Below are 15,068 nucleotides of genomic sequence, written 5' to 3'. Positions count from 1 at the left end.
GACTATCTTATGTAGGTTTCTGGAATCTTGTTCTCTCACAGGATTGTTATCAAAAACACTGCTGCTGTCACCATGGGGAACTAACACCAACCTCTGCCTTTCCCACTCTACATCCAGAGATTCCCTGTCTAAGGCCAGCTGCTGCTGTTTTAGCTTCAGCCTGGCCTCTTCCAACCTCAGCTTTCTGAGATCCCTTTTCATAATGTAATCCTCAGGGTGGGAGGCTTGGGAATTCTGTGACACAGAAGAAATGTGGGAATTAGCAGAGTGAGACCTGTGTCTAATTGGCTGGCCTCTAGTAACCTGGCCTTTAGGAGTGAAAGGTGCCCTACTAGTGTGTGACCCCCTCCCACTACCAGTGTCACTAAATGGCCTGTTAGCTGACAGGTCTTTGGATGAACCCTCCCCTCCTCTGAGTCTTGCTGGGTACCCTGTCCTCTACCTTCTGATCCTGGGATGGGCCAGACTGGTTCTGGTCACTTTCTAGGAGAAGGCTAAGGAGAAGATCTTTGGTATTTTTCTTACCAATGCTTAAACCCTTTCAGTGCAGAGACCCCTCAAACTTTTAAAGTTTAAACTAGCATAGGTTGCCTGGACAACTGTGGGAGTAAGTTATACTGCAGACATGTTTGTTAAAAAGGGTTTAGGACAGAGAGAAAGAAATTTAGAAACGTTTAAAGAAAAGAGAGAAACTTCTTCAAACTTTCAAAACTTCTCAAATCTTTTAAGAAACTTTTTTTGAAAGTTTAAAGCAAGAAAGTTAAACTGTTTTGGTTAACTGTGTATATTCTAAAGTATTTGGTATATGTTTTTCTTATGAAAAGCACCAATGACAAAGTGGTAAATCAGTTACAAGTACTTATCCCACCGCTGCACCACCAATGTAGGAGGCTGGCCTGGCTTATAGTGGGTACCTTACACCTTGTAATGGTACTTACACCTTGTGCCAGGCCCAGTTATCCCTTATTATTAGGTTAGTAGTGTTCTAGCAGCTTATGCTGATAGAGGTAGCTATAGCAGATCACCTTAGGCTGACATGCAAAGCTCCTACTATACCATTTATATCATATAGCACTATATCATAAGGAACACAACACTCAGAGTTACTAAAAATAAAGGTACTTTATCTGAGTGACAATATGCCAAAAGTATCTCAGAGGATATACTCCCTTAGGAGGTAAGTAAAATACACAAAATATACACACAAACCAAAATCAGGTAAGTAAACAGTTAGAAAAGTAGTGCAAACACTATAGAATACAATGGGATGCAATAGGAGACAATAAGCCTAGGGGTAACACAAACCATATACTCCAAAAGTGGAATGTGAACCACGAATGTACCCCAGGCCTAGTGTAGTGTGTAGAGGGTCACTGGGAGTGTAAGAAAATACTAAGGGTGTCCAAGATACCCCACCCCAAGACCCTGAAAAGTAGGAGTAAAGTTACCCTACTACCCCAGAAAGACAGTAAAGTTGAAATAGGGGATTCTGCATGGACAACAACTGACTGTAAAGCACTGAAGATGGATTCTTGGACCTAAGGACCTGCAAAGGAAGGGGACCAAGTCCAAGAGTTATGCAAGTGTCCAGGGGGGGCAGGAGCCCACTAAACCCCGGATGAAGGTGCAAAAGGGCTGCCTCTGGGTGGAAGAAGCCAAAGATTCTGTAACAACGGAAGGTGCCAGGAATTTCTTCTTTGGTCAGAAGATGTCCCATGGCATGCTTGAGGATGCAGAGTTGTTTCTACGCAGAAAGACTGCAAACAAGCCTTGCTAGCTGCAAGAGCCATGGTTGAAGAAAATGGGTGGTGCCTGGGAACAGGAAGGACCAGGAGGTCGCCCCTTGGAGGAGGAGACAGAGGGGGCACTCAACAAAACAGAGAGCCCACACAGAAGCAGGCAGCACCCGCAGAAGCACTTGAATAGGTGTTCAAGAAATCTGAGCATGGCAGTCATCTCCACACTACAAAGGAGGGTCCCACGAAGTTTATGGTCAACTCAGCAAGTTGAGCAATGTAGGACGGAGTGCTGGGGACTTGGGCTATGCTGTGCATGAAGGATTCCTAGCAAAAGTGCACAGAAACCCTAGCAGCTGCAATTCACGCAGTACACATGATTACTGTCTGGCGTGGGGAGGCAATGACTTACCTCCAACAAATTTAGAAAGAAGGACCACTGGACTGTCGGGGTCACTTGGATGTAGCTCCTGTGTTCCAGAGACCACACTCGTCAAGATGAGAGGGGACCCAGAGGACCGATGATGCAGAAGTTTGGTGCCTGCGTTAGCAGGGGGAAGATTCCGTCGACCCATGTGAGATTTCTTCTTTGCTTCCAGTGCAGGGTGAAGGCAGACAGCCCTCAGAGCATGCACCACCAGGAAACAGTCGAGAAAGCCAGCAGCATTAGTGCTACAATGTTGCTGGTAGTCATCTTGCTACTTTGTTGCGGTTTTGCAGGTGTTCTGGAGCAGTCAGCGGTCGATCCTTGGCAGAAGTTGAAGAGAGAGATGCAGATGAACTCTGGTGAGCTCTTGCATTCGGTATCTGAAGAGAAATCCACAGGAGAGACCCTAAATAGCCCTCAGAGGAGGATTGGCCACCTAACCAGGTAAGCAGGTATCAGGAGGGGTCTCTGACATCACCTGCTGGCATTCAAGATGGCAGAGGTCTGGGACACACTGGAGGAGCTCTAGGCACCACTCCTGGGGTGGTGATGGACAGGGGAGTGGTGACTCACCTTTCCTTTGTCCAGTTTCACGCCAGAGCAGGGGGTGGGGGATCCCTGAACCGGTGTAGACTGGCTTATGCAAGGAGGGCACCATCTGTGCCCTTCAAAGCATTTCCAGAGACTGGGGGAGGCTACTCCTCCCCAGCCCTTAACACCTATTTCCAAAGGAGAGGGTGTAACACCCTCTCTCAGAGGAAATCCTTTGTTTTGCCTTCCTGGGACTGGGCTGTCCAGACCCCAGGAGGACAAAAGCGTGTCTGTGGGTTGGCAGCAGCGGTAGCTGCAGAGAAAACCCCAGAGAGCTAGTTTGGCAGTACACGGGATCCATGTTGAAACCCCAGAGATGCATGGGATTGGCACCCCAATACCATATTTGCCATGTGGGACAATTCCATGAACTTAAACATGGCCATGTTCGGAGTTACCATTTTGAAGCTACATATAGGTATTGACCTATATGTAGTTCACACGTGTAATGGTGTCCCTGCACTCACAAAGTCCGGGGAAATTGCCCTGAACAATATGGGGGCTCCTTGGCTAGTGCCAGGGTACCCTCACACTTAGTAACTTTGCACCTAACCTTCAATAGATGAGGGTTAGACATATAGGTGACTTATAAGTTACTTAAGTGCAGTGTAAAATGGCTGTGAAATAACGTGGACATTATTGCACTCAGGCTGCAGTGGCAGTCCTGTGTAATATTGGTCTGAGCTCCCTATGGGTGGCAAAAGAAATTCTGTATCCCATAGGGATCTCCTGGAACCCCAATACCCTGTGTACCTAGGTACATATATAAGGGTGTTCCAGTGTGCCAATCAGAATTGGTAAAAATGGTCACTAGCCTGCAGTGACAATTTTAAAAGCAGAAAGAGCATAAGCCCTGAGATTCTGGTTAGCAGAGTCTCAGTGACACAGTTAGGCACCACACAGGGACCACATTTAGGCCACAAACTATGAGCACTGGGGTCCTGGCTAGCAGGGTCCCAGTGACACATATCAAACACATTGACAAATAGGATTTCCACTATGAGCACTGGGGTCCTGGCTAGCAGGATCCCAGTGAGACAGTAAAACACCCTGAAATATACTTAAAAAACAGGCCAAAAGCGGGGGTAACAAGGCTAGAAAAAGGCTACCTTTCTACATGGGTTGAGTGGATGGCTTCTTCCACTGGTTCTGGAGGGGGCATTGTGCCCAGTCTGCTACGTTCTGCCAAGGATAGTGATAGTGGATGCATTTCTCCACTGGTTCTAGGGGGTGGTGGGGATCCTGCCCAGTCTGCTTCATTGTGCCAAGGATAGTGATAGTGGATGCATTTCTCCACTGGTTCTGGAGGGGGCCTTGTGCCCAGTCTGCTTCATCCTGCCAAGAATAGTGATAGTGAATGCATTTCTCCACTGGTTCTGGAGGGGGCCTTGTGCCCTGTCTGCTTCATCCTGCCAAGGATAGTGATAGTGGATGCATTTCTCCACTGGTTCTGGAGGGGGCCTTGTGCCCAGTGTCCTTCATCCTGGCAAGAAGGAGCTGATTGGATGGCTTCTTTCACTGGTTCTGGGGGGGGGCTTATGCCCAGTCTGGTTCATCCTGCCAAGAATAGTGATAGTGGATGCATTTCTCCACTTGTTCTGGAGGGGGCATTGTGCCCAGTCTGCTTCATCCTGCCAAGGATAGTAATAGTGGGATGAATTTCTCCACTGGTTCTGGAGGGGGCCTTGTGCCCAGAGTGCTTCATCCTGGCAAGGAGGGGCTGAGTGGATGGCTTCTTCCACTGGTTCTGGAGGGGGCATTGTGCCCAGTCTGCTTCATTCTGCCAAGGATAGTGATAGCGGATGCATTTCTCCACTGGTCCTGGAGGGGGCATTGTGCCCAGTCTGCTTCATCCTGCCAAGGATAGCAATAGTGGATGCATTTCTCCACTCGTTCTGGACGGGGCATTGTGCCCAGTCTGCTTCATCCTGCCAAGGATAGTGATAGTGGATGCATTTGTCCACTCATTCTGGAGGGGGCCTTGTGCCCAGTTTGCTTCATCCTGCCAAGGATAGTAATAGTGGATGCATTTCTCCACTGGCTCTGGAGAGGGCCTTGTGCCCAATGTGCTTCATCCTGGCAAGAAAGGGCTGAGTGGATGGCTTCTTCCACTGGATCTGGACAGGGCATTGGGCCCAGTCCGCTTCATCCTGCCAAGGATAGTGATTGTGGATGCATTTCTCCACTGGTTCTGGAGGGGGCGTTGTGCCCAGAGTGCTTCATCCTGGCAAGGAGGGGCTGAGTGGATGGCTTCTTCCACTGGTTCTGGAGGGGGCATTGTTCCCAGTCTGCTTCATTCTGCCAAGGATAGTGATAGTGGATGCATTTCTCCACTGGTTCTGGAGGGGGAATTGTGCCCAGTCTGCTTCATCCTGCCAAGGATAGTAATAGTGGATGCATTTCTCCACTCGTTCTGGACTGGGCATTGTGCTCAGTCTGCTTCATCCTGCCAAGGATAGTGATAGTGGATGCATCTCTCCACTGGTTCTGGAGGGGGCTGTGTGCCCAATGTGTTTCATCCTGGCAAGGAGGGGCTGAGTGGATGGCTTCTTCCACTGGTTCTGGAAGGGGCATTGTTCCCAGTCTGCTTCATCCTGCCAAGGATAGTGATAGTGGATGCATTTCTCCACTGGTTCTGGAGGGGGGCTTGTGCCCAATGTGCTTCATCCTGGCAAGAAGGGGCTGAGTGGATGGCTTCTTCCACTGGTTCTGGACAGGGCATTGTGCCCAGTCTGCTTCATCCTGCCAAGGATAGTGATAGTGGATGCATTTCTCCACTGGTTCTGGAGGGGGCCTTGTGCCCAGTCTGCTTCATCCTGCCAAGGATAGTGATAGTAAATGCATTTCTCCTCTGGTTCTGAAGGGGGACTTGTGCCCAGTGATGCTGCACTTGGGGTGTGGCAGTTCACATCCCCTCACCTGGGTGTCTGAGGCATGAGATTTGCAGGGAACAGGTAGCATGATACTTCATGGAGACAGGGTCAGACTCCATCCTGCGGTGACTAAGACTGAAAACTGGTAGTAGTGCCGGTGCTGGGGGGGGTGCTTCAAGTGGTGGTGGGAGGCTCCAGGCCGTCTCCTGCAACCTCCAACGGCTGTCCACAGAGGATGCTGCTGACAGTTGTTGTAGCACTGGCTGGGCATGTGGCAGTGCATATGGCGGTGCAGGTGATGTTGCTTGCAGCGTTGCCTGCGACGGGGCTGCTGCTGGCCGTGGTGCAGTTGCTGGTAGTGGTGGAGGGAGAAACCAGGCCATCTCCTGCAGCCTCGGACGGCTGCCCACTGGGGATGCTGCTGCTGACATTTGTTGTGGCAGCAGTGGTGCAGGTGGCGGTGCCTGCGGCGATGCTTGCTGCGGTACAGTTTGCAGGGCTGTCGGTACTGGTGGTAGGCACCAGTCTCTCACCTGAAGCCTTCGAGGCCCGAAGTGCCTTCCCCACCTTGGCAGATGCTGCTTGTACCTTGGCACTGGCAGCTTGAGTTTTGGAGGAGGCCTTGCTGGGTGGGTCGTGCTCCTTAGCCGTGCTGCATGCTGGGCCCTTCCTCACCTTGGCATGTGGCGGAATGGGTTGGTCCTTTGCAGGTGTCGGTGGCACACTGGCTTCCCTGATGGGTGCTCCCTTTGATCCTCTGGAACTTGCAGGTACCAAAGCGCCAGCCGACTTGGTGGCTGAGGTGCTGGCCTGGGATCTGGACACCCTGGCCTGAGGAAAGGGATGGGGGAGGCGTAGGGAAGAGGTCAATGTTTCCAGGAAAAGTATTTTAGACACACTGGGAAGGGAAGATGGAGAGGGATTGGGAGTGGAGGAAGAGGGAGTGGTTTAGGAGGTGTACGTCTGCTGAGTTTGGGTGAAGGTGCATGGGATGGATGCTGTTGTGAGGTGGATGGCTGTTGGGTGGGTGGGTTCTTACGCTTGTGTACTTTGGGAGGAGGGGTCACGGACACACTTGGAGAGAACATAGGGGATGTGTGCATGGTTGTGGGGGTGGTGACTGCTTGTGAAGGCTGTGTTGTGATGGTCGTGCTGGTGATGGAGGTAGTGGATGAAGATGTAGTTCATGCAGGTGTGAGTGAGACGCTACTGGGAGGGTTGTGGACGAGGAGGAGGAGGGGGACACGGTGGAAGCAGTGGTTGTTGGTGTGTTTGCATGGGGATGGTGCTTGTGTGTGTGCCTGTGAGATGAAATGTGGTGCTTATTTTTGCCTGAGCCACTTTTGTGTGGTGATTTGGGTGCATGCTGGTCTGAAGCTGTGCTTCGGATAGGCTGAGGTAGAGGGAATTGGGTCTGGGTAGTGGAAGCTGGAGGGGGGTGTAGGAGGCTGGACTGGCTTCTAGTGAGTACCAAGGGGTACTTACACCTTGCACCAGGCCCAGGTATCCCTTATTAGTGTATAGGGTGTCCAGCAGCTTAGGCTGATAGATAATAGTAGCTTAGAAGAGCAGCTTAGGCTGAACTAGGAGACGAGTGAAGCTCCTACAGTACCACTAGTGTCACTTGCACAATATCATAAGAAAACACAATACACAGATATACTAAAAATAAAGGTACTTTATTTTTATGACAATATGCCAAAGTATCTCAGTGAGTACCCTCAGTATGAGGATAGCAAATATACACAAGATATATGTACACATTACCAAATATGTAAAATAGCAATAGAAAACAGTGCAAACAATGTATAGTTACAATAGGATGCAATGGGAGCACATAGGGATAGGGGCAACACAAACCATATACTCTAAAAGTGGAATGCGAACCACGAATGGACCCCAAAGCTATGTGACCTTGTAGAGGGTCGCTGGGACTGTAAGAAAACAGTGAGGGTTAGAAAAATAGCCCACCCCAAGACCCTGAAAGGTGAGTGCAAAGTGCACTAAAGTTCCCCAAAGAGCACAGAAGTTGTGATAGGGACATTCTGCAGGAAAGACCAAAACCAGCAATGCAACAACAATGGATTTCCAGACGAGGGTACCTGTGGAACAAGGGGACCAAGTCCAAAAGTCACGATCAAGTCGAGAGTGGGCAGATGCCCAGGAAATGCCAGCTGTGGGTGCAAAGAAGCTGCTACTGGACAGTAGAAGCTGAGGATTCTGCAAGAACGACAAGGGCTAGAAACTTCCACTTTGGAGGATGGATGTCCCACGTCGTGAAGAGTCGTGCAGAAGTGTTTTTCCGCGGAAAGACCACAAACAAGGCTTGCTAGCTGCAAAGCTTGTGGTTAGGGTTTTTGGATGCTGATGTGGCCCAGGAGGGACCAGGATGTCACCAATTGCGTGAGGGGACAGAGGAGGCGTCCAGCAAGACAAGGAGTCCTCTCAGAAGCAGGCAGCATCCACAGTAGTGCCGGAACAGGCACTACGAATGGGAGTGAAACGGTGCTCACCCGAAGTTGCACAAGAGAGTCCCACGCCACCGGAGGACAACTCAGGAGGTCGTGCAATGCAGGTTAGAGTGCCGTGGACCCAGGCTTGGCTGTACACAAAGGAAATCCTGGAAAAGTGCACAGGAGCCGGAGTAGCTGCAAAACACGCGGTTCCCAGCAATGCAGTCTGGCGTGGGGAGGCAGGGACTTTCCTCTACCAAACTTGGACTGAAGAGTCACTGGACTGTGGGAGTCACTTGGACAGAGTTGCTGGTTTAATGGCTCTTTTGTGTCCGGTTTGATTTTTTTAACTGTTATTTCCTTTCTTGGTGGATGCTAAATGGTGTTTGTGATTTTTTTACTTTTACGTTTAATAGTAAGTTTAGGGTGAAAAGATTTGGTTTTATGTCAGAATCATTTTATGTTTCTTGTTTTACTGTATGATTTGTGTGTAGTTTGTTTATTTTTTTTATAATGCTATGTTTATTATGTTTTAAACAGGAGTTCATGATCTAACATATTATCTTCCTTTTTCAATTTGTTTTTTGTTCCAGTTATACCCTTTTTTGTTAGAGGCTAATAGTGTTTCTGTTTCACTTTTAAATGTGTATTTTTGTTATATTGTTGTACTATTATTTATTATTATATATAAAGTTGAATTCATTATGTTTATTTTTATTATGTATTGTAATAGTATTTTTTCTTGCATTAATGTTTGTCTTTTTAAAATGTGTTTATTTTTAGTAGTAAATGTATGACTAATGGATTTGGTTTTATGTCACAATACTTTTCTGTCTCGTGTTTTGATGTATCATTTTTTAGTAGTTAATTTATTTATATTTTTTATATTTATCAAATGGAGCTTACAATTTAAAATATTATGTTCTGCTTATCAATAATATTGTTCTAGTTGTTATTGTATGCGTTAATATTTTTGACATTGTCTATATATTTAACTGTCAGACAAGGTACTTTGTTTAAATATTTGTGAGTTCGATATTGGTAAATTTAGATATTTTAAAAATATTTTTGTAACTAATTATTATAGGATGGTGATATTTTTGTCATCTATATTATTCTAACAATGCTTTGGTGAGTCTATACTGTTCTCCATGATATTCTGTCGTAGAACTATATAAAGTTACCAGAGAGTTTGCTAAGGACAACTCCTACTTGTAACCTGTTCTTTAGCACCTACTCACCCGTAATGAAGTTTCTTCTGTGTGTCTACCTGTCCCCATGATCCCAAATGTAAGACATTGAGGTCACATTTGAAAAGGCCCTAGAGGGAGTGTGAAGCACAATAGAGATGCCATCTTGTATATAGGGCCTATTAAATCAAATAGGAAGGCTACAGTGAGCACCAGTGAGTGCCATTTTGGGGAGTATAAATAAGCATGTATTGAGAGAGCCCATGCCTGGGTGATAACTAGAGTGACCATGAAGATGCCATCTTCTCAATTAAAGACATATAGGGCATCATTTGATTTTGGCGGATGAAAAAGGCTGTCCGCCAAACTCCCAAGGTCAGCTTACCGCCAGTGCAGTTCCCTTGTCGTAGGCCCCATTAAGAATTTCCCCCTGGGTCAGCCGATTGAAACAGAGTTCCCACCCCCTGGCCCAGTGGGGATATGGCCTACAACTTTGACACCAGCTCATAAGTCAGCAAAGCTGTAGTGTGTAGGGTGCATGGTCTGTGCAGGGCCCTCCCCGGGGCACACTGTACCCCGTCTCTGTCAGCCTTTACATGGCAGGGCTACTGCCATGTAATCGCAGACAGAGAAGGGACTCGTAATCCCCAGGGCAGTGCTGCTCAGTTAGCTGACTTGGAGGATTAAGACCGCCAGCACTACCAGACCAATGAAAAGTCATGATCTGGTGGTGCTGGTGGTCCGACCAAGAAGAGATTGTAAGGTGACAAATGTTGAGCTGGACTGTTGTGCAAAATGTTTAGCTGGACTGTCTGTTAATATCTATCTTTTATACATTAGATAACAGGGAGTTCATCATTGTGTGTTTAATTTATAAATCCACCTTTGTTCTCTATCGAACATTCTTTTACTCTCAAAAATGTTTTCCAAAACGACCCAGGTCATGTGTTTGGGATGTGATTCATTTAACGGAAATGATTCATCATTCTTCTAATAGAACACTTGCACTGAATAGAGCTCCTGTTTCTGTTTAAAGATGTCTTCACAGGCCGTGCGGTCATCCTTATGTGTTGAAGATTTCATGGACATGCAATGAGACATATACAATTCTTTGTTTTACAATTACTGTGTTTCAGAAGGCACCAGCTTTTTGGAGACCGATGTCTGTCTCTTTAGTTTGTATTATGAAGTGACAGATGTTGTAATTTCTGCAGGCACAGAGTCCAGTTACAGGAGGGACAGCACAAGGTGTTGTAATTCTCTCATTTCCTGTGTTTCTATTTTTGGTCTTGTATTCTCCTGAATGTCCTTTGTTTTTTTTGAATGTACACAACACAAAGAGATAATTTGGAATGAGAGATCAGCAGTATTCAAAATCCCTCATCTTTTATTTATGTTTTTCTTAATGTTGTTGAGTAAAGGAATTAATGTAGATACACACATCAATTTCTATTGTTCATTCTTAGAGATAATTTCTAAAAGGGATGCTCCGTTCTCCTTGCCCTCTTATTACCTTTTTGGACGATGTTCTTGGGGTAGCTTCTTGTCCTCATTTTATTGGATTGAATAACCTGATGATAAAGCATGCCACCTTGGTGGGTAAAGGACTGTGCTTCCTGCAAAGGATGCCTTTTCTAAACTGAACTGTACAGGTAAGCAGAATTTGGTCTACTGCCTAGTCATCAAATAACTGCATACCCATTTGTGAACCCAGTTAAAAACTGAGTACTCATCATGTCCTAGACAGCACAGGTGTATCCCAGAGCTGTGACATTGATAAACGTTGACAGGATGGATTGCAAGAACCTGAGGGTGATTTAGGGAAATATTGCTACGTATCTGGGCTCTCCCCACACCTTTCTAGTGACACTATGAATCTTAATGCACATTTAATCTCATCTATATATATTTGAATTATCATGTTATGTTGACATTAGATTCATTTGTCAATTTAGGCTGCTTTCTCAGTGGTTCAATGAATAGCACTTGCCTCTGGAGTGATATTGCCTTACAGTTGATTTACTGTTATGCTTGACTTTATCTCCCATTATCACAATAGTGATTAACGAAGTAAGTGTTTTTCCAGCTGTGCTGAGATTTATTTAACTCGCTTTTCCTGGTCATTTCTTGTTTCTGGTATCATATAATGAACTCTGCTGCTTGACGACCAATCAGTAGCGAGTGAAAATATTTGGTCATCAAAACACAGGTGAAATTAGAGATTTAAGCATGCAAGATACATTTCCCATTACAAGGACCAGTATTGACTACTTCACCTTATTCAGACGAGCCCAGCCACATTTATTTTTAAACTTTTATTGCAAATTCTTCAACTGTGCCCATACAGAAACCTTTAATGATATGCACTTGTTGGACCCTAGAGTTGGGATTTCTTCAATCAATAACTACGCTACATTTTATGAACCTGGAGGCTCACATTATCTCTTACTTTCCATTGCCCATCCCCTTGTGAAGTGGAATGAGAACTGGAAAGTGGGTGCCCCCTCCCTAATTCATTATCACTATAAGTAGCACTACAATTGACCCTCATAGAAATGACTATGAGAGATAATTACATTGTTTTTTCCTTGCATGTCCCATCAGTTCCTAGCTGGAACAGAGGTTCTACCATTTATTTGCTTTATATAAGCCCATCATTGACAAATTTGTTTTATTCTGAAGAACAGTTAATGGACATTGTCATTATTCATAACAAAACATTCCTGTCTCTATTTGCTTTAATAGTATTTAGGAATACAGCCTTGACAGCATTAACATTTCTTTCACCTGTTTTTATCTTGCATGTGTTGCTGTTCTGCTATTTGTTTAACAAAACTCCAGATTTTAATGATGTTTAGAATCTGTTACCTGTCTGATCATGAAGATATCAACCAGGCCAGTAAAATACTGGTCAGATGGAACCTTAATTGTGATTATTGCTAGTGGTTGTGATGAAGTTCTTGACTGTTTATATCTACAAGATTTAAATCAACTATTTATTACATGACTTTGGAGCCAAAGAGGGATGCTCACTTGTACTGAAGCAGTATGTTCATCCAAAGTTTAGTGTTACATTTTTAATTTGTTGTAGAGAGGTGACATTCTAGAATATTTGGCTAAATTCTAGCCTCAACAGCTTAACAAAATACATTTCTTCATCTATGACAAGAGAAGCATCTCCATTTTACCCCATGCAATGACTAAGGACCTAATTTAGAGTTTGGCGGAAGGGTTACACTGTCATAAACGTGATTGAAATCCAATCCTCCATATTATAATTTCTACAGTATATAATGGAATCATACAACGTCAGACAGGATATCCATCACGTTTAGGACTGAGTAACCCCATCCTCCAACTGTAAATCAGGCCATTAATATTTTTTCCCGAATGGTAAATACTTTTCAAGTGTTAAATAAACACTGTTTGTTTTGTCAGAATCTTAAACCCAGCTTTTCAAGAATACAATTCCCCATTTTTGATCTATTTTATTAGCTGAAGGGTGTGGTAAAACAACAGCCAATGACATTTAGGCCCTCATTATGGGGAGGCCGCCCACTAAACGTATCCTACCTTAAGGCCACCTGTGCGGCCCGTACCCCGCCGGCCCTAGTAGGAGTTCACAGCAGGGCTGGCAGGCCTTAACATTGATGCTGGCTCCTAATGGAGCCAGTGCCAATGTGGCAGTGCGGTGGGTGCAGCAGCACACATCATGCATTCAACTGATCGTAATTCAGGCAGTGGAATACACAATGGGGATATGCATAGGGGCCCGACACCCACATTCTGCCAGCCTTTCCATGACGGTATAAACCACTATGAAAAGGCTGGTGGTATGGGGACTTGTAATCCCTGGGCGGCGCTGCAAATGGTGCTGCCCTGGAGGATGAAAACTACCGGGACCGTAAGGCTGCCAGCTTGCGGGTTGTAATTCTTTCTTCCAAGGCAATGTTGTTGTGAATAGTGATTCATAGTAACATTCTTTTAGCTGTGGCTTCTTGTACTTGTACGTAGAGTACCTGCTTGAAAGTTTACGCCTGAGGGAATGTGTGTCCTGGACCAGCTGTGGATGGTAAAATGTTCTTTACATACTTTTTTGCAATCACTTCCATTTGCAGTGATGGATTGCATTTGGCCGGTACCCGGATAACCCATTGAGAACACTTAAAATACTAGTACAATAAAACAAATAAAAGAAAAACAGAATTAAATGCAATTGCCCCTTTTGAAGGATCCATTATACATGAATTGACAATGTTTTTGGGTAAGGCTCAAATGATACAATAAGGTCCCCTTACTGTGTGAACTGTACAAAATGTAAGGTCAAAATAAGGACTGTGCAAAATTATATTTAGTGTTGGCCACATGAAAAAGCTCTGACCAGAACTCTCTCCGGCGGAACATGGGGTGAATTACACTAGCCCTGGGATCCCCTTTCTGGTTGCTGTGTCACTTCAGGATCAAGGCACTGGATATGTTTTGTGGAAAATATTATAAAGGCCTAAGCATGAAGTGCCGCAAACATTCAAAACGGCTTTGCACAGGGGGCGGAAAAGCCTCTGCCACTAAGCAGTTAAACGTTTTCAAACATTAGATGTGGGAAGTAGAATGAATCTCTCAAGCAGACTATGAAAACATAGGAGAAATTAATACTTTACTCGCAGCTAATGCCTAACTCTAAGAGGTATAATATTATGGCGCAAGCAATATCTACTGACGGTAAGAGATGGAGCTTAGCAACGGGAAGTAAGGTGGGCATGTCATGCAACACCCCTGGGATACCTCTTTAACGCATAGTAATGCAAATCAGTGCAAAGTACTATTTGCATTACCTTAAAGGATAATTTCCAGTGCAAAACAAGTTTTTCTGCTAGTAACGGAAAAGTTTATAAAGACTTGGCACTGATTTGCATTACTTTGCAGGACTCTGCACTGGTGCAAATCTTTGATAAATTTGCACCTATGTTTTGGGTAGTTGTCTGGCTGATTTTTTCAATGGTTTTTCAAAAAAGTAATCAGACCTTACCATGTGACTCAGATTGCTGCTATCAGTATTCTTTGCCTCTCAAGACCACACTTGAGGCTGAATATGAGTTGTGTGATGCAAGGGTGGAAGTAAATTTGAATGCATATTAACCATTGTCATACAGTAACACCATGTCAATATCACTAAATCATCATTCAACCCCCCTTGAATAGTGAAGTACTATATATGACAAGTTTTACCGGTCATAAGACCATGGGATTCCCAATGTATTCATTACAATGAGGATCACATCATTCCAAGTATGCATGTCGATTATCCTGACTGCACATGCATATGGAACAGCCTTCAATTCCTTCCCAAACAATCCATTCCTTCCAGCACTAATTCTCCCACATTGCCAACATTCACTGTCCATCCCATAGTGAGAACCTCAACTATTAGAGAATATGCCCCAAAAAACCCTAGTGTATCAAGCACTCATTCAGCAGCTCATTGAGTTCCACACATGTGGGAGCAGGACACCATCCCACCAATAAGAGATATGATCAGGTGACAATTCAAGTAATTTGCATAATTTCTGTAATTTTGCATTAAGTTTGGTATGTGAGATTCTCAAAATTAGGTTGTTATACCGCTTTGCTTAACTACACAGAATTTGGGGTAAAGATTTGTTGTGAACACACAATTCGCAGTACAAATTGACTGCAAATGCAAACATACTACAGAACACAAGCAGCTGATTTTTCCCACTGTGCTTTAGTTGAAATTTAGGGCACACAAGGCAACATTACAAAACAAAATAAAATGATGG

Source organism: Pleurodeles waltl, chromosome 2_1 (genome assembly GCF_031143425.1).
Source record: "Pleurodeles waltl isolate 20211129_DDA chromosome 2_1, aPleWal1.hap1.20221129, whole genome shotgun sequence".
In the NCBI taxonomy this organism is placed as follows: domain Eukaryota; kingdom Metazoa; phylum Chordata; class Amphibia; order Caudata; family Salamandridae; genus Pleurodeles; species Pleurodeles waltl.
The sequence above is the reverse complement of the archived record's forward strand: the minus strand, read 5'-3'. Positions refer to the sequence as shown.